This window comes from Arachis hypogaea, chromosome 13 (assembly GCF_003086295.3).
Source record: "Arachis hypogaea cultivar Tifrunner chromosome 13, arahy.Tifrunner.gnm2.J5K5, whole genome shotgun sequence".
Classification (NCBI taxonomy): domain Eukaryota; kingdom Viridiplantae; phylum Streptophyta; class Magnoliopsida; order Fabales; family Fabaceae; genus Arachis; species Arachis hypogaea.
The window spans coordinates 92,378,517-92,405,593 of record NC_092048.1 but is presented as its reverse complement, the minus strand read 5'-3'; the positions used below and the strand labels follow the sequence as shown (position 1 = coordinate 92,405,593).

The following is a 27,077-nucleotide window of genomic DNA, read 5'->3' as shown; positions in this document are numbered from 1 at the left end:
TAAACTCGTTCAAAGTATGGACTATTATACATTGCTGGAAAGCACTGGATGTCTACTTTTCAACGCAATTAGAAGCGCGCCATTTTGAGTTCTGTAGCGCCAGAATATCCACTTTGAGTGCAAGGAGGTCAGAATCCAACAGCATCAGCAGTCCTTCTTCAACCTCTGAATCTGATTTTTGCTCAAGTCCCTCAATTTCAGCCAGAAAATACCTAAAATCACAGAAAAACACACAAACTCATAGTAAAGTTCAGAAATGTTAATTTAGCATAAAAACTAATAAAAACATCCCTAAAAGTAACTAGATTCTACTAAAAACATACTAAAAACAATGCCAAAAAGCGTATAAATTATCCGCTCATCACAACACCAAACTTAAATTGTTGCTTGTCCCCAAGCAACTGAAAATCAAATCAGATAAAAAGAAGAGAATATACTATAAATTCCAAACTATCAATGAAACATAGCTCCAATCAGATGAGCGGGACTTGTAGCTTTTTGCCTCTTGAATAGTTTTGGCATCTCACTTTATCCATTGAAGTTCAGAATGATTGGCTTCTATAGGAACTCAGAGTTCAGATAGTGTTATTGATTCTCCTAGTTCAGTATGATGATTCTTAAACACAGCTATTTTATGAGTCTTGGCCGTGGCCCTAAGCACTTTGTTTTCCAGTATTACCACCGGATACATAAATGCCACAGAAACATAATTGGGTGAACCTTTTCAGATTGTGACTCAGCTTTGCTAAAGTCCCCAATTAGAGGTGTCTAGGGTTCTTAAGCACACTCTTCTTTTGCTTTGGACCTTGACTTTAACCGCTCAGTCTCAAGTTTTCACTTGACACCTTCACGCCACAAGCACATAGTTAGGGATAGCTTGGTTTAGCCGCTTAGACCAGGATTTTATTCCTTTAGGCCCTCCTATCCACTGATGCTCAAAGCCTTGGGATCCTTTTTATTTGCCCTTGCCTTTTGGTTTTAAGGGTTATTGGCTTTTTGCTCTTGCCTTTTGGTTTTAAGAGCTTTTGGCTTTTTCTGCTTGCTTTTTCTTTTTCTTTCTATTTTTTTTTTCTGCAAGCTTTGTTCTTTGCTGCTTTTTCTTGCTTCAAGAATTATTTTTATGATTTTTCAGATTATCAAATAACATGTCTCCTTGTCATCATTCTTTCAAGAGCCAACATATTTAACATTCTTAAACAACAACTTCAAAAGACATATGCACTGTTCAAGCATTCATTCAGAAAACAAAAAGTATTGTCAACACATCAATATAATTAAACTAAGTTCAAGGATAAATTCAAAACTCATGTACTTCTTGTTCTTTTGAATTAAAACAGTTTTCATTTAAGAGAGGTGATGGATTCATAGGACATTCATAACTTTAAGAGAAAGTTACTAAATACTAATGATCATGAAGCACTTAACATAGAGAAAACGAAAAACAGAGAAAGTAAGAACAAGGAATGAGTCCACCTTAGTGATGGTGGCGTTTCCTTCTTGAGGAACCAATGATGTCCTTGAGCTCTTCTATGTCTCTTCCTTGTCTTTGTTGCTCCTCCCTCATTGCTTTTTGATCTTCTCTTATTTCATGAAGGATGATAGAGTGCTCTTGATGTTCCACCCTTAATTGTCCCATGTTGGAACTTAATTCTCCTAGGGAGGTGTTGATTTGCTCCCAATAGTTTTGTGGAGGAAAATGCATTTGAGGCATCTCCGGGATCTCATGGTGATGAGCTTCCTGCGCCTCTTGAGCTCCATGAATGGGCTCTCTTGCTTGCTCCATCCTTTTCTTAGTGATGGGCTTCTCTTCCTCAATGGGAATGTCTCCTTCTATGAAAGCTCCAGCTGATTAACATAGATGGCAAATAAGATGAGGAAAAGCTAGCCTTGCCATGGGGGAGGACTTTTTGGCTATTTTGTAGAGTTCAAGGGAGATGACTTCATGAACTTCTACTTCCTCTCCAATCCTGATGCTATGAATCATGATGGCCCGATCCACAGTAACTTCGGATCGGTTGCTAGTGGGGATGATGGAGCGTTGTATGAACTCTAACCATCCTCTAGCTACAGGCTTGAGGTCCAGTCTTTTTAGTTGAACCGGCTTGCCTTTGGAGTCAATCTTCCATTGAGCTCCTTCTACACATATGTCCATGAGGACTTGGTCCAACCTTTGATTAAAGTTGACCCTTCTAGTGTAGGGGCGTGCATCTCCTTGCATCATAGGCAAGTTAAACGCCAACCTCACATTTTCCAGGCTAAAATCTAAGTATTTCCCCCGAACCATGGTGAGATAATTCTTTGGGTCTGGGTTCTTACTTTGATCATGGTTCCTAGTGATCCATGCATTGGCATAGAACTCTTGAACCATTAGGATGCCGACTTGTTGGATGGGTTTTGTTAGAACTTCCCAACCTCTTCTTTGGATTTCATGTCGGATCTCCGGATACTTATTCTTCTTGAGCTTGAAAGGGACCTCGGGGATCACCTTCTTCTTGGCCACAACATCATAGAAGTGGTCTTGATGAGCTTTGGAGATGAATCTTTCCATCTCCCATGACTCGGAGGTGGAAGCTTTTGTCTTCCCTTTCCCTTTTCTAGAGGATTCTCCGGTCTTGGGTGCCATCAATGGTAATGGAAAAACAAAAAGCTTATGCTTTTACCACACCAAACTTAGAAAATTGCTCGCCCTCGAGCAAGAAAAGGAAGAGTAGATGAAGAAGAAGAAGAAATAGAGGAGAGGGAGAAGGGGTTGTGTTTCGGCTAAGAAGAGAAGAGAGGGTTGTGTTGTGTGAAAATGAAGAAAAATGGAGGGCTTTATATAGGGAAGGGGGGTAAGGTTCGGCCATAAGGGTGGGTTTTGGGTGGGAAATTGATTTTGAATTTTGAAGGTAGGTGGAGTTTATGAGGTAGGTTTATGGGGAAGAGTGGATGGATGTGAGTGGTGAAGTGGTGATAGGGAAGAGAGATTGAGGTGATTGGTGAAGAGTTTTGGAGAAGAGTGTTTATGGGATTGTGTGAAAGAGGGGTGAGAAGAAGTGAGTGGAGGTAGGTGGGGATCCTGTGGGGTCCACAGATCCTGAGGTGATTCTGTGGGGTCCACAGATCCTGAGGTGTTCAAGGATTTACAACCTTGCACCAAATTAGGCATGCAAAATGCCCTTGCACACAACTCTGGCGTTCAGCGCCAGATTGGTGCTTGTTCTGGGCGTTGAACGCCCATTTGTTGCCCATTTCTGGCGTTGAACGCCAGAACCATGCTTGTTCTGGGCGTTCAGCGCCAGCTCTTCTCCAGGGTGCAATTCTGGCGTTCAAACGCCCAGATGCTGCCCATTTTGGGCGTTCAGCGCCAGAACATGCTCTGTTCTGGCGTTGAACGCCAGCCAGATGCTTTTTACTGGCGTTTAAACGCCAGTAAGGTCTTCCTCCAGGGTGTGATTTTTCATCTGCTGTTTTTGATTCCGTTTTCAATTTTTATATTTATTTTGTGACTCCACATGATCATGAACCTAATAAAACATGAAAGAACAAGAAAAATAGAATTAGATAAAAATTGGGTTGCCTCCCAACAAGCGCTTCTTTAATGTCAATAGCTTGACAGTGGGCTCTCATGGAGCCTCACAGATGTTCAGAGTATTGTTGAGACTCCCCAACACCAAACTTAGAGTTTGGATATAGGAGTTCAACACCAAACTTAGAGTTTGGTTGTGGCCTCCCAACACCAAACTTAAAGTTTGACTGTGGGGGCTCTGGTTGAATCTGCAGCGAGAGAAGCTTTTTATGCTTCCTCTCCATTGGTACAGAGAGAGATCCTTGGGTTTTAAACACAAGGTTGTCCTCATTTAATTGAAGGATCAGTTCTCCTCTGTCCACATCAATCACAGCTCTTGCTGTGGCTAGGAAGGGTCTTCCAAGGATGATGAATTCATCCTCATCCTTCCCAGTATCTGGGACTATTAAATCAGCAGGGATGTAAAGGCCTTCAACCTTTACTAACACGTCCTCTACTTGTCCATAAGCCTGTTTTCTTGAATTGTCTGCCATCTCTAATGAGATTTTAGTGGCTTGCACCCCATAGATTCCCAATTTCTCTATTACAGAGAGGGGCATGAGGTTTATCCCTGAACCAAGGTCACACAGAGCCTTCTCAAAGGTCATGGTGCCTATGGTTCAAGGTATTAAGAACTTTCCAGGATCCTGTTTCTTCTTAGGCAATCTCAGTTGATCCAGATCACTTAGTTCATTGGTGAACAAGGGAGGTTCATCTTCCCAAGTCTCAATACCAAATAATTTGGCATTCAGCTTCATGATTGCACCAAGAAACTTGGCAGCTTACTCTTCAGTAACATCCTCATCCTCTTCAGAAGAGGAATACTCATCAGAGCTCATGAATGGAATAAGGAGGTTTAATGGAATCTCTATGGTCTCTAGATGAGTCTCAGATTCCTTTGGTTCCTCAAAGGGAAGCTCCTTATTGATCACTAGACGTCTTAGGAGGTCTTCCTCCTTGGGATTCACGTCCTCTCCTTCCTTGACAGGTTCAGCCATGGTGATTAATTCAATGGCCTTGCACTCTCCTTTTGGATTTTCTTCTGTATTGCTTGGGAGAGTACTAGGAGGGATTTCAGTGATCCTTTTACTTAGCTGGCCCACTTGTGCCTCCAAATTTCTAATGGATGACCTTGTTTCATTCATGAAACTCACAATGGCCTTAGATAGATCAGAGACTAAGTTTGCTAAATTAGAGGTATTTTGTTCAGAGTTCTCTGTCTGTTGCTGAGTGTATGATGGAAAAGGTTTGGTGTTGTTAAACCTATTTCTTCCACCATTATTAAAGCCTTGTTGAGGCTTTTGATTCTTCCATGAGAAATTTGGATGATTTCTCCATGATGGGTTATAGGTGTTTCCATAAGGTTCACCCATATAATTTACCTCTGCTATTGCAGGGTTTTCAGGATCATAAGCTTTTTCTTCAGAAGATGCCTCTTGAGTACTGTTGGATGCGGCTTGCATTCCATTCAGACTCTGAGAAATCATATTGACTTGCTGAGTCAATATTTTGTTCTGAGCCAATATGGCATTCAGAGTATCAATTTCAAGAACTCCCTTCTTCATAGGCGTCCCATTACTCACAGGATTCCTTTCAGAAGTGTACATGAACTGGTTATTAGCAACCATGTCAATGAGTTCTTGAGCTTCTGCAGGCGTTTTCTTTAGGTGAATGGATCCACCTGCAGAAGTATCCAATGACATCTTAGCCAATTCAGATAGACCATCATAGAATATATCCAGGATGGTCCATTCTGAAAGCATGTCAAAAGGACACTTTTTGGTCAGTTGCTTGTATCTTTCCCAGGCTTCATAGAGGGATTCACCTTCTTTCTGTCTGAAGGTTTGAACATCCACTCTAAGCTTGCTCAGCTTTTGAGGAGGAAAGAACTTAGCTAAGAAAGCCGTGACCAGCTTGTCCCAAGAGTTCAGGCTATCTCTGGGTTGAGAGTCCAACCACACTCTAGCTCTGTCTCTTATAGCAAAAGGGAAAAGCATGAGCCTGTAGACTTCAGGATCTACTCTATTAGTCTTAACAGTATCACATATCTGCAAGAATTCAGTTAATAACTGAAAAGGATCTTCAGATGGAAGTCCATAAAACTTGCAGTTCTGCTGCATCAGAGAAACTAATTGAGGTTTCAGCTCAAAGTTGTTTGCTCCAATGGCAGGAATGGAGATGCTTCTTCCATGTAAATTGGAATTAGGTGCAGTAAAGTCACCAAGCATTCTCCTTGCATTATTGTTGTTGGGTTCGGCTGCCATCTCCTTTACTTGTTCGAAATTTTCAATAAGGTTGTCTCTGGATTGTTGTAATTTAGCTTCTCTTAGTTTCCTCTGCAGAGTCCTTTCAGGTTCTGGATCAACTTCAACAAGAATGCCTTTTTCCTTATTCCTGCTCATAAGAAAGAGAAGATAACAAGAAAAGAAGAGGAATCCTCTATGTCACAATAAAGAGGTTCCTTATTGTTAGTAGAAGAAGAAAAGGAATAGGGGTGAAGAAGAATGAAGAATCCAAACACAAGGGTAAGGATAGGAGCAGTGATGTGAGATGAAGAGAAGTGTTAGTAGATGAATAAATAATTAGAAGGAGATGAGGGAGAAGGATTTTCGAAAATTATTTTTGAAAAAGGGTTAGTGATTTTCGAAAATAGTTTTTGAAAAAAGGTTAGTTTTCGAAAATTAAAATAAAAAATTAAAATAATTAGTTAATTAAAAAGAAATTTTGAAAAAGAGGGAAGATATTTTCGAAAATTAGAGAGAGAGAGAGAGTTAGTTAGGTAGTTTTGAAAAAGATAAGAAACAAACAAAAAGTTAGTTAGTTAGTTGAAATAAATTTTGAAAAGATAAGAAGTTAGGAAGTTAGAAAAGATATTTTGAAATCAAATTTTTGAAAAAGATAAGATAAGAGGATATTTTTGAAAAGATACGATTGAAATTAGTTTTGAAAAAGATTTGATTTTTAAAATCACAATTAATGACTTGATTCACAATAAATCACAGGATATGATTCTAGAACTTAAAGTTTGAATCTTTCTTAACAAGCAAGTAACAAACTTGAAATTTTTTAATCAAAACATTAATTGGTGATATTATTTTCGAAAATTAAGAGATAATGATAAGAAAAAGGTTTTTGAAAAATATTTTTATAATTTTCGAAAGTAAATAAGAAAAAATGAAAAAGATTTGATTTTTGAAAAAGATTTTGAAAAAAGATGAGATTTTTAAATTGAAAATTTGATTTGACTCATAAAAACAACCAGATTTTAAAAATTTTTGAAAAAGTCAAATCTAATTTTCGAATTTATGAGAGAGAAAAAAGGAAAGATATTTTTTTTTGAATTTTTTTATGATGAGAGAGAGAAACAAGAAAAATGATGCAATGCATGAAAGTTATGGATCAAAACAATGAATGCATGCAAGAATACTATGAATGTCAAGATGAACACCAAGAACACTATGAAGATCATGATGAACATCAAGAACATATTTTTGAAAATTTTTATATGCAAAGAAGACATGCAAGACACCAAACTTAGAAATCTTTCATGTTTAGACACTATGAATGCAAAAATGCACATGAAAAACAAGAAAAGATGCAAAACAAGAAAACATCAAGATCAAACAAGAAGACTTACCAAGAACAACTTGAAGATCATGAAGAACACCATGAATGCATGAATTTTTCGAAAAATGCAAGACGAACATGCAATTGACACCAAACTTTAAATCTGACTCAAGACTCAAACAAGAAATACAAAATATTTTTTTGATTTTTATGATTTTATGATTTTTTTGTATTTTCTTTTAATTTTTTCGAAAATCATTTTGAAAAAGAAAAATAAGGATTCCAAAATTTTTAATATGAATTCTAGGAATCTTATGCTCTTTAGTCTAAAGCTTCAATCAAAGGGTCAGGCATGGCTGAATAGCCAGCCAAGCATTAGTATGTAACTCAAACATGACACGCCTGACATTCCCTACCCAGAAGGATTAGACATGGCTTTACAGCCAGCCAGGCTTCAACATGCTTCATGAAACACTAGAATTCATTCTTAAAAATTCTGAAGAAAAATATATTTTTGAAAATATTTTTATTTTAAAATTTTTTACGATAACAAAGGAGAAATTTTTGAAAGATTTTTTTTTAAATTTTTTGAAAATAAAACAAAAAGAAAATTACCTAATCTGAGCAACAATATGAACCGTCAATTGTCTAAACTCGAACAATCCCCGGCAACGACACCAAAAACATGGTGTACGAAATTGTGATAATCAATGGCGCCATCAACATGGTACGCTCAATTGTAATCTCAACTTGTTATCACAACTTTGCACAACTAACCAGCAAGTGCACTGGGTCGTCCAAGTAATAAACCTTACGCGAGTAAGGGTCGATCCCACTGAGATTGTTGGTATGAAGCAAGCTTTGGTCATCTTGTAAATCTCAGTCAGGCGGATATAGAATGGTTATGGAGTTTTCGAATATTAATAATAAAATAGGGATAGAAATACTTACGTAAATCCTTGGTGAGAATTTCTGATAAATGCATGGAGATGCTTTCGTCCCTCTAAACTTCTGCTTTTCCTGCTGTCTTCATCCAATCAGTCTTACTCCTTTCTATGGCTGGCTTTATGTAAGGACATCACCGTTGTCAATGGCTACTTTTGATCCTCTCAGGAAAATGGTCCGATGCGCTGTCACTGCATGGCTAATCGTCTGGAGGCGTCACCCTTGCCAATGGCTGCATCCTATCCTCTTGTGAAAATGGTCCAAATGCTCTGTCACAGCACGGCTAATCATCTGAGGTTCTCGATCATACTGGAATAGGATTCACCCTCCTTTTGCGTCTGTCACTACGCCCAGTACTCGCGAGTTTGAAGCTCGTCACAGTCATTCAATCCCAGAGTCCTACTCGGAATACCACAGACAAGGTTTAGACTTTCCAGACTCTCATGAATGCCGCCATCAATCTAGCTTACACCATGAAGATTCTGATTAAGAGATCCAAGAGATACTCATTCAATATGAGGTAGAACGGAGGTGGTTGTCAGGCACGCGTTCATAGGGAATGATGATGATTGTCACGTTCATCACATTCAGGTTGAAGTGCGAATGAATATCTTAGAAGCGGAACAAGTTGAATTAAATAGAAAACAGTAGTACTTTGCATTAATCTTTGAGGAACAGCAGAGCTCCACACCTTAATCTATGGAGTGCAGAAACTCTACCGTTGAAAATACATAAGTGAAAGGTCCTGGCATGGCCGAATGGCCAGCCCCCAAATGTGATCAATAGGATCAAAATATAATCCAAAGATGATCCAAAGATGTCTAATACAATAGTAAAAAGTCCTATTTATAATAAACTAGCTACTAGGGTTTACAGAAGTAAGTAATTGATGCATTAATCCACTTCCGCGGCCCACTTGGTGTGTGCTTGGGCTGAACTTGAATGTTACACGTGCAGAGGCTCTTTCTGGAGTTGAACGCCAGGTTGTAACGTATTTCTGGCGTTCAACTCTGGTTTGTGACTTGTTTCTGGCGTTTAACTCCAGACAGCAGCGTAGAACTGGTGTTCAACGCCCTTTTACGTCATCTAAACTCGTTCAAAGTATAGACTATTATACATTGCTGGAAAGCCCTGGATGTCTACTTTCCAATGCAATTAGAAGCGCGCCATTTTGAGTTCTGTAGCTCCAGAAAATCCACTTTGAGTGCAGGGAGGTCAGAATCCAACAGCATCAGCAGTCCTTCTTCAACCTCTGAATCTAATTTTTGCTCAAGTCCCTCAATTTCAGCCAGAAAATACCTGAAATCACAGAAAAACACACAAACTCATAGTAAAGTCCAGAAATGTAAATTTAGCATAAAAACTAATAAAAACATCCCTAAAAGTAACTAGATTCTACTAAAAACATACTAAAAACAATGCCAAAAGCGTATAAATTATCCGCTCATCATGGACCCTTTCGTGACAAACCACCTCCATCAAATTACTATGGTCAAGAGCCATTCCGAGATGCGTACCAAGATGATAGATATGGTGGACCCCCTTGTAGCTACCAACAAGCCCCATCATATGCCCATAAACCACCTCCTCAACATAGCTTTGAACCACCATACTCACAAGCTAACTACAACCATTCACCACCATATGACCCTAACCTTTATCCACCCCAATTCCAATCCAATTACTCCCAAGAACCACCACTTCCATATGCACCATGTCCATATCCATCGACCCAAGAATCACAAGCTCGTCTCAAGGAAACAGTAGATCAATTTCATGCAACCCTTCATCAGTTGGAGTAAGCGATAAATCAATTGGCTTCCCGACGTTCGGACACTCAAGGAACTCCCATGGCTTCATGCGGAGAATCTAATGAAGATCGCAGCCTGAAGGAGATACTAGAAACTCCAAAGGACAGTAAGGGGCATGACTTTGTACTGGAACAAGTAGAGGAAGCTACAATTATCGAAGAAGAAGAATTGGTTGAAGACTTAGGAGACGCTGAATCTCCATAAGAATCAAGAATTGTAGATAATTTTGCCAAGAAATTTGCAATCGATGCTAAGGAGGATAGTGCACAACACCCAAAGCATGTATCTTATGAAGAACTGGACGGAACAGATCAAGAAGCAAGTTTCCTTGATAATGATGATCATGAATCAAGCTCTCCTGATGATGAAGTTGCATCCGAATTTGAACTCCTTGAGCTTGACGAATCTTCCCCAAGTGAATATGAAGATGATGTGGAGGTAGATTTTTCTCAACCTCCAACTTATGACTTGAGTGATGAGGAAGAATTCGAAGACTTTGATCAAGACGTGGTTGCAGTTGAAGAGGTTTGCAAGGAAGTGGCAGAATTCACAAAAGAGTACAAGGAAGTGAAGTTTGAAAGACCACTGGAAACACCTCTCCCAAGGCCATTACCACCCAATACAAACTTCAAGTGGGTAAAATCCTTAGCCTTTATCTTTACCTTTCCACTTGAATACGGTTTGCTTGAAACCGATGGCCAGCTTAGAGCTCTTTGTGGCTTTAAGAGTAAGCGGGAGATGGTTAGTAATAGGAGTTGGCACCCAAGGTTTAATACGATTCCATGCTCCAATTGGAAGTGCAAGGATTGGTATAGAGCTCGATTGAATGGGTCGCGGAAGATGTTTGGGTATCTCAGTGAGAGTTCAAATTACTTATCACCTGGTTGGAACAAAGATGGTCAACAAGAAGACGGGTACAAAAGCAAGGTTTGGGATCCTGGAATTCATTTTGATAATCAACACCCCTGGGACCTAAACACCTGCTTTGACTTGCTCTAAGGCTTTACGTGCCTAGTTTGGGACCTCGGAGGCTATTGGAATTGCAAACGTTGGTGGAGATTCTTGGATGAGTTCAAGCACAAGCCACCATAACAAGGGACTCACTAAATGTCCAACTTAAGGACTTTAACTAAAAGTGCTAGGTGGGAGACAACCCACCATGGTATATTCTTTCTTTTTTATACTTAGTTTTATTTTATTTTATTTTCATTCGTGTTCATTCATAATTTCTGCATAGTCATCTGCATTCTACATTTTGCATTCTGCATACTTCAAAAAAAAATATTTCGCACGCGACGCGCAAGCATCGCTGACGCGTACACGTCATATGTGCATGCGAAACAAAGAAGAACTAAACAGAGAGTTGCGCGGGAGCGTGGCTGGAGGCGTGCCTTAGGCACAAACACACCTACGTGAACGCGTCCCTGACGCGTCCACGTCAAATTGCAAAATCAACCTTCCACGCGTACGCGTGCCCTACAAATCGGCGTAAAAATGTGTTTAGACAGAAAGTTGTGATGGTGCGGTGCTGGAATGGTGCTAGGAGCACAAGCAACATCACGCGTGCGCGTCCCTGATGCGAACGCGTCATTTTCCCTTCCAGGGCCATCCACGCGTGCGCGTCCCTCACGCGCACGCGTCGGTTCAAATTTTGGCAATGTGCGCATTAAAACAGAGAGTTGTGCGTGCGCGAGGCTGCTCTCGCACCAATAGCACAATTCAGACCACGCGAACGCGTCCCTGACGCGTCCGTGTCACTTGAAAATAGCCCAATCCACGCGAACGCATGCCCCACGCGTCCGCGTCGCATGCGACAATCCAAATCAGTGCCAGAATTCCTATCTTTTCTTCTCCAATCCTACTTATCTTTCTATTATCATTCTTTCTTCTTTCTTCTATCTTTTCTTAGTCTTTCTTCTTCCTTTCTTACTTTCTTCTTCTTCATCTCTTTAACTTCTCATCCTTCTTCACTTTCATTCTATTTTACTTAATTTATTTGCATACTTCCATCCATTGCATTTTAATTTTGTGCATATTTTTATTTTTTTTTCTAAATTTATTATTTTTTCATTGGTGTTAAATTTTCTTTTTCAACCGTTGTCTCTTTTCTGGTATTATTTTGGTGCTTAGTGACTTGTTTTACATTGTTGGATGATATTATTTATCTGTCACTGCCAATCTTTTATGTTACCTGTATCCCTTTTGCATTGACATGAATTTATATTTTCTTACATTACCCACACTCTCTTCCCCATTGTTGCAAATTTTTGCACTCTTGATTTGCCATGTGCTTCTACTGTTTTCTCACTTGCATGTTGTAGCTACCATGTAATTGAGACTCTCATCATTTGGCATTAACCCAACCATATTTTAAATTATTTCCTATCTTTGTTTTTGGGTTACTTTTCTTCTTTTTCCTCATCTTTCAGGATGGCCACCGAGGAAGGGAAACAGAAAACGTTTACATGGGGCGACAAACAAGTTCCTACGCACTTTCTTTGGAGAAAAGCATCAGTGTAGCAACCCGTCCACCTGCACATCTCAACATGCACCGAGGACGGTTGATGAGCGGTTAATTTATACGCTTTTTAGCATTGTTTTTAGGTAGTTTTTAGTATGATTTAGTTAGTTTTTAGTATATAATTATTAATTTTTAAATAAAAATCACATTTCTAGACTTTACTATGAGTTTGTGTGTTTTTCTATGATTTCAAGTATTTTCTGGCTGAAATTGAGGGACCTGAGCAAAAATCTGATTCAGAGGCTGAAAAAGGATTGCAGAAGTTGTTGGATTCTGACCTCCCTGCACTCGAAGTGGATTTTCTGGAGCTATGGAAGCCTAATTGGCACGCTCTCAATTGCGTTGGAAAGTAGACATCTTGGGCTTTCCAGCAATATATAATAGTTTATACTTTGCTCGAGATTTGATGGCCCAAACTGGCGTCCAAAGCCAGCCTAAAACTTTCTGGCGTAAAATGCCAAAACTGGCACCAAAATTGGAGTTAAATGCCCAAACTGGCACCCAAGCTGGCGTTTAACTCCAGGAACAGCCTATGCACGTGTAAAGCTCAATGCTCAGCCCATAGCATCATGATTGGAGAGGAAGTAGAAGTTCATGAGGTCATATCTCTAGAACTCTACAAAGTGGCTGACAAAACCTCCACTTTGGCAAGGTTAGCCTTCCCTCATCTCATCTGTCACCTATACAATTTAGCTGGAGTTGTCATAGAAGAAGACATCCTCATTGAAGAGGACAAGCCCATCACTAAAAAGAGGATGGAGCAAATAAGAGAGCCAACTTATGGACCTCAACAAGAGCATGAGGAAGTCCCTCATCAAGAAATCCCTGAGATGCCTCAAGGGATGCACTTTCCTCCATAAAACTATTGGGAGCAAATCAACACCTCCTTAGGAGAATTAAGTTCCAACATGGGACAACTAAGGGTGGAACACCAAGAGCATTCTATCCTCCTCAATGAAATTAGAGAAGATCAAACAGCCATGAGGGAAGAGCAACAAAGGCAAGAAAGAGACATTGAGGAGCTCAAGCACTCCATAAGATCTTCAAAAGGAAAAACTAGCCGCCATCAGTAAGGTGAACCCGTTCTTTAATTTCCTTGCTCTTTATTTTCTGTTTTTCGTTTACTATGCTCTATGTTTATTCATGTTTGTGTCTTTATTACATGATCATTAGTATTTAGTGTCTATGCTTTAAAGCTATGAATGTCCTATGAATCCTTCACCTCTCTTAAATGGAAAAAAATGTTTCCTGAAAAAGAAAAAGAAGTACATGAATTTCGAATTTTAAAATAGTTTAATTATTTTTATATGGTGGCAATACTTTTTGTTTTTCTGAATGAATGCTTGAACAGTGCATATTTTTTATAGTGAAGTTTATGAATGTTAAAATTGTTGGCTCTTGAAAGAATGATGAAAAGGAGAAATGTTATTGATAATCTGAAAAATCATAAAATTAATTCTTGAAGCAAGAAAAAGCAGTGAAAAAGAAGAAGCTTGCGAAAAAAAAAGTGGCGAAAAAAATAAAGAAATAAAAAGAAAGAAAAAGAAAAAGCAAGTAGAAAAAGCCAGTAGCCCTTTAAACAAAAAGGCAAGGGTCAAAAAAGGATCCAAGGCTTTGGAAATTAATGGATAGGAGGGCCACAGGAATAAAATCCTGGCCTAAGCGGCTAAACCAAGCCGTCCCTAACCATGTGCTTGTAGCGTGAAGGTGTCAAGTGAAAAGCTTGAGACTGAGCGGTTAAAGTCGTGGTCCAAAGCAAAAAGAGTGTGCTTAAGAGCTCTAGACACCTCTAATTGGGGACTCTAGCAAAGCTAAGTCACAATCTGAGAAGGTTCACCCATTTATGTGTCTATGGCATTTATGTATCCAGTGGTAATACTGGAAAACAAAATGCTTAGGGTCATGGCCAAGACTCATAAAGTAGCTGTGTTCAAGAATTAACATACTAAAATAGGAGAATCAATAACACTATCTGAATTCTGAGTTTCTATAGATGCCAATCATTCTGAACTTCAAAGGATAAAGTGAGATGCCAAAACTGTTCAGAAGCAAAAAGCTAATGGCCCTGCTCATCTAATTAAGACTGATCTTCATAGACGTTTTCGGAATTTATTGTATATTCTCTTCTTTTTATCCAATTTTGTTTTTAGTTGCTTGGGGACAAGCAATAATTTAAGTTTGGTGTTGTGATGAGCAGATAATTTATACGCTTTTTAACATTGTTTTTAGGTAGTTTTTAGTATGATTTAGTTAGTTTTTAGTGTATAATTATTAGTTTTTAAATAAAAATCTCATTTCTGGACTTTACATTGAGTTTGTGTGTTTTTCTGTGATTTTAGATATTTTCTGGCTGAAATTGAGGGACCTGAGCAAAAATCTGATTCAGAGGCTGAAAAAGGACTGCAGAAGCTGTTGGATTCTGACCTCCTTGCACTCAAAGTGGATTTTCTGGAGCTACAGAAGCCCAATTGGCACGCTCTCAATTGCGTTGGAAAGTAGACATCCTGGGCTTTCCAGAAATATATAATAGTCTATACTTTGCTCGAGATTTGATGGCCCAAACTGGCGTTCAAAGTCAGCCTAAAATTTCTGGCGTAAAACGCCCAAACTGGCACCAAAGCTGGCGTTTAACTCCAGGAACAGCCTATGCACGAAAAAGCTTCAATGCTCAGCCCAAGCACACACCAAGTGGGCTCCGAAAGTGGATTTCTGCATCATTTACTTATTTCTGTAAACCCTAGGCTACTAGTTCATTATAAATAGGACCTTTTACTATTGTATTTTCATCTTTTAATATTTTATCTTTTGGAACTTGTATGTTCACGTTTGGAGAGGCTGGCCTCACGGCCATGCCTAGACCTTTCACTTATGTATTTTCAACGGTGGAGTTTCTACACTCCATAGATTTAGGTGTGGAGCTCTGCTGTTCTTCATGAATTAATACAAGTACTATTGTTTTTCTCTTCAATTCACGCCTACTTCTTCTCTAAGATATCCACTCGCACTTCAACCTAATGAATGTGATGATCCGTGACACTCATCATCATTCTCACCTATGAGCGCGTGCCTGACAACCACGTCCATTCTATCTGCAATAGCTTGAGTGTGTATCTCTTGGGTTTCTAATCTAAGATTAGAACCTTCGTGGTATAGGCTAGAATTATTAGCAGCCATTCCTGGGATCCGGAAAGTCTAAATCTTGTCTGTGGTATTCCGAGTAGGATCTGAGAAGGGATGATTGTGACGAGCTTCAAACCTACGAATGTGGGGCACAAGTGGGACAATGGTCCTATTCCGATGCTAGCAGGAACCGACAGATGATTATCCGTGCGGTGACAGTGCATATGGAATTATTTTCATCCGAGAGGATCATACAGCTTGCCATGGAAGGAGGTAACGCATGGTTGGAAGAAGGCAATAAGAAAGCAGAGGTTCAGAAGAAACAAAGCATCTCCATACGCTTATCTGAAATTCCCACCAATGAATTACATAAGTATTTCTATTTTATTTTGTGTTTTATTTATATTTTAAGTATCAAAACCTTATAACCATTTGAATCTGTCTGACTGAGATTTACAAGGATGACCATAGCTTGCTTCAAGCCGACAATCTCCGTGGGATCGACCCTTACTCACGTAAGGTTTATTACTTGGACGACCCATTGCACTTGCTGGTTAGTTGTGTGAAGTTGTGAAAAAGAGTTGAGATTACAATTGTGCGTACCAAGTTGTTGGAGCCATTGAGATCACAATTTCGTGCACCAACGGTGCAATCTTTAAGTGTGGGGAGGTCGATATCGACTTCTGTGGGTTAGTTATTTTCCTCTCAACACCAATATTTTATTTTCTTTGTTAGTTCATTGTTGCATTTGCATGTTTGATTGCATGATTTTTTGATTTTGTGCATATTTTACCACCACTTGGTTAAAGTAATATTTTCTTTTTCAAGAAACTTTTTATAACATTTCACTAATTTAATTTAAAATTTTTGATAAACTTATTTGAAGAAATATTATACTGGAACATGGCTTAGAGCTTGAACACACAAAACCAGTGAGATTTTAAGCCTATTTGATTGGTTGCATTTTATCAACCAATATTTTATTTTTGATGTGTGTTTTTCTCTCTAAAATTGTGATCTTTGTCTTGCTTAATTCTATATTTCCATGGTGTGATGTATGCATGCACTTATATGATTGAGGCCTTTGTTTTACTAAGCTTACATACCCATATGGCCTTACCTTTCATTATCCCTTGCAACCCAATTTTGAGCCTATTTTACCCCTTTATTCTTTACTTTATCTCATCACTAACTCTAAACGGAAAATAATAATGTCCTTAATTTGAATCCTTAGTTAGCTTAGACTAGTGAGAGTGTTCATGATTTAAGTGTGGGGAAGTTGGGTTTGGAAATATTTGGTTTAAGAATTGGGTGTTATATATCTTTATGAAAATATGAAAGAAATATTTAGGACATGTTCATGCATTCAATAATTTAATCATATGCATTGAGAAAAATAAAAGAAAAAGAAAAAAATATAGATATATAAAAAAAAGGAAAAGAAAAATAAATAAGAAAAAGAAAAGAAACAGAGCAAATAATAAAAGGGGACAAAATGCCCCAAAGTAAATGGTGAAAGCAATGCATTTGTACTATACTCGAAATTAGGATGCATGAATATGTGAAAAACATGGTTAATGGATAGTTAGGTTTTGTATTTTGATTGCATGGATTGTCCTAAGTTAGGTGGGAAAAGTTTAAGTTAATTAAGGATTCAGATTTTAGTCCACTTGACCAAATACAATCCTACCTTGACCCTAACCCCATTACAACCCTTAAAAGACCTCTTGATATGTGTATTTATGCATTAAATTTTTGTTGATTGGTAGAAGAAAAGCAAGCCTTAGAAAGCAAGGTTAGTAGAAAATTGAGAGAGTCGAACCTTAAACACTTAAGTGATTAGAGTGTATACACTTCCGGTGAGGGTTCGATGCTCGATTCTTTGTTCCCGGCTTTCTTGAGCTATTTTCTTCTGCAAGTTTACTTGTACTTTATTCTGTAATTTGAATTAGTGAAATCCAGTTCATGTTTGTTCTTGAAAGATTTGTTTACTTTTAACTAAGTAGGTAGAAACATTTTTGCATTTAGCTGCATTCATATAGATAGGTTGCATTTCATAAGTTTCACCATTCCCCTTCACTCCTTTATAGCTTCTCTTGAGCTTAGCATGAGGACATGCTATTGTTTAAGTGTGGGGAGGTTGATAAACCACTATTTTATGATTTATCTTGTGCTCAAATGAGTGTTTTTATCAATTCTTCACCCACTTATTCATATAATTTGCATGATTTTACAATTCCTTCCTTATTCTGTGATATATGTGAAAACATGTTTCCTACGCCTTAAAACTGTTAATTTTAATTATCCTTTATTACCATTTGATGATGTGATCTGTGTGTTAAGGATTTTCAGGCTTCATAGGACAGGAATGGCTTAGAGGACAGAAAGAAAACATGCAAAAATGGAAGGAACGCACAAAATGGAGTTTTGAAGGAAATGGCAGCGACGCGCACGCATGGACAACGCGGACGCGTGCCTCGCGCAGAACACAAGCGACCTGCACGCATGGACGACGCGAACGCGCGCCTAGCAAAAATCACGAGCGACGCATACGCGTGACTGATGCGTACGCGCGATAAGAAAAATCTCCAAATGACGCGCACGCGTGACCTACGCATATGCGTGATAGACGCCACGTGCAGAAAATTGCAAAAGTCGCCCCCGGCAATTTCTGGGCTCATTTTCGGCCCAAATCCAAGCCCAGAGACACAGAATAGAGGCTATAAAGTGGGGGAATTAAATCATTCATTGAAGCCAACATTCATACTCATAATTTTAGGTTTTAGATGTAGTTCTCTTGAGAGAGAGGCTCTCTCCTCTCTCTTAGGTTTTAGGATTTAGGATTTCTTCTTTCAATTTCTTCTCAATTCCAAGTTCAATGTTCTTTTAATTTAGTTTATCTTCTACTTTTATTTATTCTAGTACTTTGGTTTATCTATTTCTCTTGGTAATTACTTATTTAGCCAAATTGGCTTATGAACTCTTCATGTTAGATTTTAATTTCTATTTAATACAATTTGAGGTATTTCAGATTTATGATTGCTTTCTTCTATTTATGATATAAATAATTTAGATTTTTCCCGCCTTGTTTTGGTTAAGTAATTGGTGACACTTGAGTTATAAAACTCAGCTGTTGATTGAAAATTGGAATTTGCTGATTGATTTGGATCCCTCTAAAGCCAATCTTTCCACAGGAGTTGCACTACACCAGAAGTGGAAGTTTGCGGCGAGTAAATAGAAGCGGTTTAAAAACACCACTGTTAAATGGCAATGTTGCGGCAATTGTGCGTCAGTTTGGAGATGTGCAGCAAAATCACTGAAACTGGCAGCGGTTGAATGTCAACCCGATGCTAAACCAACTGGCTTTATCAATTAAACCCCAACCCTCATGTGTTTTCTCTAAAGTGTTTTGTCTTCTTTCTCTCAATCACTCTTGCATTGCAAGCTCATCAGCCGCAGCATCATTGTGCCCTTCTTGATCCTCTATCACCCTTCATTCCTCCACCCATGTACACCCTTGCCATCATGCCTTAGTTCATCTATGCCTCTCCATTGTCTTGATCGGTGCCTCCTTCCGTCTATCCTATTGTGCGCTGTGAGATTTTTAGCCCCCTGCACCCTTTGCCCTCCTTTCCTCTCTCTTTCCCTCTCTCGCAGCCACCAATCCGTCATCGTCTTGTGGGCTGTAGATCACACTTTGCGTAGTCGTGATCCTCCGCGTCGGGGTCTTTCGCACAGTCACAGTTGTAGTCATCGCTCCCTCCATGCAGTTTGCAGCCGCCATCATCTTCCGCGTAGTTCATACCCGCTGACGGTACCATCCTTGACTCTGTTTATGTTCTCATAATCTTAGATATAGTTCTAACTCATTATCTTGTATATTTTGATGTTTTTATGGAATATGCACACAAACTGTTTGCTAGTTTTCCTCAATGAATAGAGGAGGAGATTTAGTTTTTATTTTCATAGATTTTAATAAGCAATTATGTGACACTTCCTCTTTCAAAGTTATAGTTCGATTGTTCTATTTTAATTTGAAATGAGTGTATGTCGAATGGTACCATTGATGGTGTGGTTATGAGTTTATCAAAAGATTGATCATGCTTAGTTCATCCACTATTGTGCTTAATGTGATCTTTTTTCCTGACACTGATAATGTTGAAGTGATGCATTCCTGTGTAACTGCTTATGAATAATTACTTTTGTCTTATGAATATTACTTATGGGTGGGAATGACAAGAGACTTGCTTGAAATAATTAAAGCCGTTCATATTAACATGATTATTTATTAACATATTTTCATAGTGATCTGTCGCTTAGTGACATAATGCTGCCACTGTTATGCTCGACGGCGAGGCCAAGAGATACAGTCAACAGTATGGCAAGTAAGTTTTTTTTTCAATTTTATTTTTAACTTTACCTCAAATTTTAGGTTTAAATTTCTGGGACAGGTAAATTTCATGAGCAATTTTTAAGTGATAGAAATTCGAAGGGAGATTCTGGAACACGTTACTTGAAGAAGCAATTCGAGTCATGATAAGCATAAGAAACGGTGCATATGGGTATCGAATAGGGCATAATATGGTCTAGCTCTAGCATATCTATAAAACAAATTTTTTTTGCGTGGATTATGTCAAAAATCATGCGAAATGGAGTAAAGAAGTTGCTTATGATAAACATATGTTATTTTCAGAAAGAATAGAAGCTTAGTATTCGTCAAATTCTCTATGATTTGCACCTTTGTGTAAAATTTTAAATATTAGAGTATGATTGTGAGCTAGGAAGTAGCAAATGTTGTGTAAGTAGTATCTGATGACTGATGATGAGCTAGGTAGAGTATGTGACAAGATTTTGGGTTGTATTTGTTGGATACTTGTTGACATTGTAGATAGTAATTTAATGCTCTAATTGTAGGTCAATTTTTTGACAAGTTTCACGTGTTGTCGGATTTTGATGAAGGTAAACGTAGCTGTAGAAGAAAGTTAGAGCGCCATAACAATAGGAGGCAAAGAAAGCCAGCAGATTCAAGAGCTGAAGCTTCTCATGAACCTCTACCTGTTGCACAAAATGAGGATTCAAATAATGATGGGGAAACAGGAAAAGGTTTAGGTATTACTATGCCAATGGTTTTGTGACCTTTTCACCCCACTTCTTTTTTTCCACTATTTCATTAAATCCCGTGTCTATATGTTAGAAGAATGCTCATTGGCTGCTCATAATAATAATAATAGAATGCTTGTTGGCTGGGTTTGCATAATGCAGATTCTTCAAATTTGAGTTGTGAAATAAATGAAAAAGAAGCGTCACTGGATCTTGAAGATGAACCAGTTGCCAATCTGAACTCAGCTCCTGATATGCAGAATATTACAAATGACAGTGTTATGACTTTTCTTACTTCTGGGGAAACACAAGTGAATAGTGGAAAAGATGCTTCCAACCTCTCTAACTCTCCTTCATATTGTGACAATAAGAGTGCTTATTCATCTTTGGTTGGTTGCCACACCTGTTTGTTGGTTGTCTTAATTATTACTTTGGTATAAGAAATTATTTTTGTTGTTTGCTAATTGGAAGTTCATTTGTAGTGCCAAACAGGTCGGATTTCTTTCAAGCTTTATGATTGGAACCCTGCAGAATTTCCTAGAAGGCTACGCCACCAAGTATTTTAAGCTTTATTATTACAGTTTAGTATTTAAAAGTGTTAACCTAACATGCCATTTAAGTTTTCGTAACTGATTAACAAGTAGTTAAATGCATTTATAGATATTCCAATGGTTGGCGAGTATGCCTGTTGAGCTTGAGGGATATATCCGCCCAAGGTGTACCATCCTGACAATTTTTCTTGCCATGCCAAAGAATATGTGGATATATGTAAGAATTCAACTCGACGTTCATCATGTTATATGTTCTAAGCTCATATTTTTAGTAGTTTGTAGACCAAATGCGTTGCTTTTTGTTAATGGTAAACTGCTCTCATATTAAACTATATTGGTCTGTTTACTCATTCTTGTGGTTGCTCTTCTTTTCCAAATTGAGTTGGTTCTGATCCTCACATGTACTCTAATTTGTTTAAGATATCTTTTCCCTTTTTTCTTTTGAAAAGAGGGCCTCATATCTCACATAGTTAACCTGACCAAGTTGGGGCAAGACTTGATTATTGTTGATGTGTTTGTGTTTCCTTACTTTTCCCCCCAGAATTTAATTTATTCTCTTTTATGCACCAGTTATAGGAAGACCCTATGTACTATGTGCGCGATCTTGTTGCTCCTGGAAAGTTCCTATCTGCTAGAGGCAATGCACTAATTTATCTGAATGATATGTTCTTCCGCGTTATGAAAGGTTAGTCGTGATTCCATTGTTCAATCATCAGTGAAGAATCTTCAGTTAAATGCATATATGTTTGCATGCATATTTTTTGCATTATATGTGAGGTTAGATCAGAGTGTATTCAAGTTTATCTAGTTTATTTTATACTATGATTTTTGTTTCACCTTGTGACAATATTAATGACTATGTTTGATGTGTATTCCATCTTTGCCAATAGAAGTAATGGGATTTTCTATTTCTTTTGAGATGTAACATTTAAGTGTTTTCTTAAAAAAAATCATATCTAATTTGTGAATCTTTAAATTTGTTTGAATTCATCAGCATATTTCATGGTTTCAGATGGAACTTCTATGACAAAATTCAAGGTAAATATGCAGGCACCAAGGCTTCACTATGTTCATCCCACATACTTTGAGGCTGGAAAACCTCTGGAGTTTGTTGCTTGCGGAAGTAACTTAATGCAGCCTAAGTTTCGGTATATTAAAGTTACCTTGTCTAAACATACATTGAAATAGTTGCTTACTGAATAATTTACACAATAGACATTATGCTTTTGTGTACTTAGCAATGTTGGGGTATGCACCAATGACAGAAGAGAGACGTGGAATTTTATGGTTTGGTAGAGAGAGGTTGAAGTATCCTTTGTGCTCACCAAATGTAAAGCCCAGGTGATTTGTGTTTTGAGAAGAATTCAGGCATTGCATAACCTGAAATTGACTGTATACATTGTCTTCATAGTGTTTATAATTGTTTGTTGTGGAGTGGCGGGTGCATGTGAAAGTGCTGTTTCAGCGTTGTTACTGTGGTTTTAATGTTTCATCTTTGTACTTGGTAGTTTATTTTCTTTTTCACTGGCCAATATCCTTCTGGTTTTAATGAGGTTGTCATCATGCCAGGCTTCTTGTATCTTTTTCTGGAAAGTATCTGAAGTGTGAATATTGTGTTCCATCTCCACATAACTGGACTGGGAACAATATGTCATGTGCTTTTGAGAATCAGTTATACAAGATATATGTCCCTCATACAGAGGAAACTCTCTTTGGGCCTGCATTTATTAAGGTGGGAATTCTCTTATTTTTGTGTTTCCTTTACTATGTGATGATGACGTGGATTTTTTTTCCTGACCATGATGCTTTTTGGCCGGTTGAATGTGATTTCTTTTCTTTCTGATTCACTAACTTGTGCCTTTTTATACAAACAAATTTGGTTGGATTATAATATTTCAACATTTGTGCATAAAAAACGTCAATATTTGTGATTGTTTCGGTTGCTGTTTGTCTTGCAGTATGTGTAGCCGTCCTTTACCGGGGGAGGGTTAGTGAGTTAGCTGTATCCATTAAAAGGTGCTTGTTTAACTCTTAGTAGATGTTGACAAGTTTTTGTACTTGCTCTTCTATTTGGTACATATTGTTGTAACACTAAATAACCAGGGTCCAGGGATGTTGATGTTATTACTTATTAGTGATAGAGTGGGTGGTTCATTAATGGAGGAAAAATTAGTTTACAACTACTTTGATACTTCTTCATTATCAGTATAGTTTTCCCCCTCCTATATGATTATTGTATGCATTCTTCAGTATCTGAGTTTCTAGTTCTGCAGGTAAAAGAAGAGGCACAACAACTTGCTCAAATTTTTTAAACAGTTGGGTCTTTCAAGGTGAAGCGAAAATATGGTAAAGGAAAACTAATTTTTGGAAGGTGAGGCTTGTTCTGTGCAATTTTGAACTATTGATTTATGCTATATATGGATTATGCTTCTAAATTTGCTTGTTATTCAGTGTTACAGCTCAAGATCTTGTTGACATTATCAAGGCGCAGCTTCAAAGGTACTATCTGTCTGATGTACACAAGTCTTTCTCTTTTAGAATTGGGAGTACTAACTAGTCTTAGGTAACATTTTATTCTACTTTAAATGTGAATGATTATTCTTTTCTTCTTCCTTTGAAGCACTAAAATATTAAGGAATAAGTGTGTTTATGAATAATTGTCATGTGATCTTTTGTGATTTTCATAGGGAGGTGGACAAGAGAATTGTCGAACTTCTAGAGATACATGAAACCGGAGAATATATCGCAGAGTTAAAGCTTTATCCGGAAGTTACAGTGAGAATAAGGTTGAATGTCTTTGCTAACTAAAGCACGAGTATGAAGTTCTATATGCTAATAATGCACATTTGGAGCTACCGGCTTGCATTAGTTCAAGGTGAATAACCACTGTATGAATCTTCAAACATCAAGCTTTATGTGACTTTTTCCCAAAGTTCATATTTCCTCTTTGAATGTGTATTCAAGTTTTAGGACCTTTGTTTGGAATGTACTATTTTCATGAAAGTTATGTAATTATTATAGAGTAGTCTCCTTTTAAGGTTATGAAAGCTAGAATTTGTAAAAATCATATTCTAGTTTAAAACTGTCAGTTTTTTTAAGCTCATGTATGATAATTGCGGCGGTTCAAAATCGTCGCATTTTTTAAAAAAACCCACCCAAATCTGCGGCGGTTTTAAAACCGCCACATATTTTTTTTAAATCCACTTACCAAAATAGCGGCGGTTTCACAACCGCTGCAAAATCAATTATCTGATTTGCAGCGGTTGTGCCAGCGGTTTTCCAAAATTGCTGCAAAATCAAATCTCCACCCCTTAACAGGCAACGCTTGTGGAACCACTGGAATTTCATTTTGCGGCGGTTAAAAACCGCCGTAAATCCCTAAAAAAACCGCCACTATTCGGCGTGTCTCTTGTAGTGTTGACTAGGACTTGAGGAATCAAATTAATTAGTCCACTTGACTTTCCTTTATTTAGTAAGGGTTAACTAAGTGGGAGCAATAAACAATTCTCATCACACCTGATAAGGATAACTGAGATGGGATTTCCAGTTCTTATACCTTGCAATGGTGTTCATGATAATTAATTTACTTTATTGCCATTTTATTTTCCTATTCCCTATTTCAAAAACCCAAAAATATACCTTTTTCCATAACCAATAATAAATCATACTTCCCTGCAATTCCTTGAGAGACGACCCGAGGTCTCAATACTTCGGTTATCAATTTTATTGGGTTTGCTTAAGTGACAACCAAAACTTTTGTATGAAAGGATTTTAGTTGGTTTAGAAACTATACTTACAACGGAAATTTAATTGTGAAATTCTTTACTAGCAGAAATCCGATCGTCAGTGCTCTACCAAGGTGAACTGGTGCTTGATCTTCATACTTGCTACCAGATTTCTAAATGTAGAGTCGGTAAATTGAGTACCATTGTCGGTGGTAATGGAGTGGAGAACTCCAAACCTTGCAATGATATTTCTATAAAGGAACTTCTGACTCCTTTGAGCTGTAATAGTGGTCAAGGGTTCTGCTTCGATCCACCTCGTGAAATAATCCACTCCTACTATGAGGAAGGACTACAAATGCTGTTGGATTCTGACTTTCCTGCACTCAAAGTGGATTTTCTGGAGCTACAGAACTACAAATGGTGCGCTCTCAATTGCTTTGGAAAGTAGACATCCAAGGCTTTCCAGAAATATATAATAGTCCGTATTTTGCCCGAGTTTAGACGATGCAAATTGGCGTTCAACGCCAGTTCCATGTTGCATTCTGGAGTTAAACGCCAGAAACAGGTTACAAACTGGCGTTCAACTCCAAGAGAAGCCTCTACACGTATAAAGCTCAATGCTCAGCCCAAGCACACACCAAGTGGGCCCCGGAAGTGGATTTCTGCATCATTTACTCATTTCTGTAAACCCTAGTAGCTAGTTTAGTATAAATAGGACTTTTTACTATTGTATTTACATCTTTAGTTACATCTTTGGACGTTTAGTTCTGAGATCATGGAGGCTGGCCTCTCGGCCATGCCTAGACCTTGTTCTTATGTATTTTCAACGGTAGAGTTTCTACACACCATAGATTAAGGTGTGGAGCTCTGCTGTTCCTCAAGTATTAATACAAAGTACTATTGTTTTTCTATTCAATTCAAGCTTATTCCTATTCTAAGATGTTCATTCGCACCTAAGAACATGATGAATGTGATGATTATGTGACGCTCATCATTATTCTCACTTACAAACGCGTGCCTGACAAACACTTCCGTTCTACATGCAAACAAGCTAGAATGAATATCTCTTAGATATCTAATACAGAGGACTGAGTCCAAGATATTAGAATCTTCATGGTATAAGTTAGAACCCATGGACGGCCATTCCTGAGATCCGGAAAGTCTAAACCTTGTCTGTGGTATTCCGAGTAGGATCTGGGATGGGATGGCTGTGACGAGCTTCAAACTCGCGAGTGCTGGGCGTAGTGACAGACGCAAAAGGATAGTAAATCCTATTCCAGCATGATCGAGAACCGACAGATGATTAGCCATGCAATGACAGCGCATTGGACCATTTTCACAGAGAGGACGGGATGTAGCCATTGACAACGGTGATGCCCAACATACAGCTTACCATGGAAAGGAGTAGGAATGATTGGATGAAGACAGGAGGAAAGTAGAGGTTCAGGAGGAACGAAAGCATCTCTATACGCTTATTTAAAATTCTCACCAATGAATTACATAAGTATCTCTATCCTAGTTTATATTTTATTTATATTTTTATTATCAATTCACCATAACCATTTGAATCTGCTTGACTGAGATTTACAAGGTGACAATTGCTTGCTTCAGGCCGACAATCTCCGTGGGATCGACCCTTACTCACGTAAGGTTTATTACTTGGACGACCCAGTGCACTTGCTGGTTAGTTATGAGAAGTTGTGACAAAGTGTGATTCACGTTTGAGAGCACCAAGTCTTTGGCACCATTGTTGATGATCGCAATTTCGTGCACCAAGTTTTTGGTGCCGTTGCCGGGGATTGTTCGAGTTTGGACAACTGACGGTTCATCTTGTTGCTCAGATTAGGTAATTTTATTTTATTTTTAAGCTTTTTTATTTCTTATTTTCAAAAATAATACAAAAAAATTTTCTTCTTTTTCGTTTTTCCCAAAATAATTTTCGAAAAAACCAAAAAAATTTAATAAAATCATAAAAACCAAAAATTTGATGTTTCTTGTTTGAGTCTAGTGTCAAATTTTAAGTTTGGTGTCAATTGCATATTTTTTTAATTTTTCCTTAAAAAATTTTTTTTTCGAAAATTCATGCATGTAGTTCTTCATGATCTTCAAGTTGTTCTTGATAAGTCTTCTTGTTTGATCTTTAAAATTTCTTGTTTTGTGTCTTTTCTTATTTTTCATATGCATTCTTGA

General features: G+C 38.0%; 1 long non-coding RNA gene, 1 other non-coding gene and 1 pseudogene across 2 annotated transcripts; all 3 read left to right on the top strand.

Moving 5' to 3' along the window:
- The first annotated feature begins 5,304 nt into the window (after nucleotides 1-5,304).
- Nucleotides 5,305-5,412, top strand: LOC112739296 (small nucleolar RNA R71). The gene has a single exon (XR_003170228.1). It is a non-coding gene; the product is annotated as a small nucleolar RNA R71 (small nucleolar RNA).
- Nucleotides 5,413-19,837: 14,425 nt separating this feature from the next.
- On the top strand, nucleotides 19,838-23,129 carry LOC112735133 (squamosa promoter-binding-like protein 7; annotated as a pseudogene).
- A 322-nt stretch (nucleotides 23,130-23,451) lies between these two features.
- LOC140178172 (uncharacterized) lies at nucleotides 23,452-24,102 on the top strand. Its single transcript, XR_011870421.1, has 3 exons — nucleotides 23,452-23,533; nucleotides 23,614-23,661; nucleotides 23,850-24,102. It is a non-coding gene; the product is annotated as an uncharacterized lncRNA (long non-coding RNA).
- The last annotated feature ends 2,975 nt before the right edge of the window (nucleotides 24,103-27,077 follow it).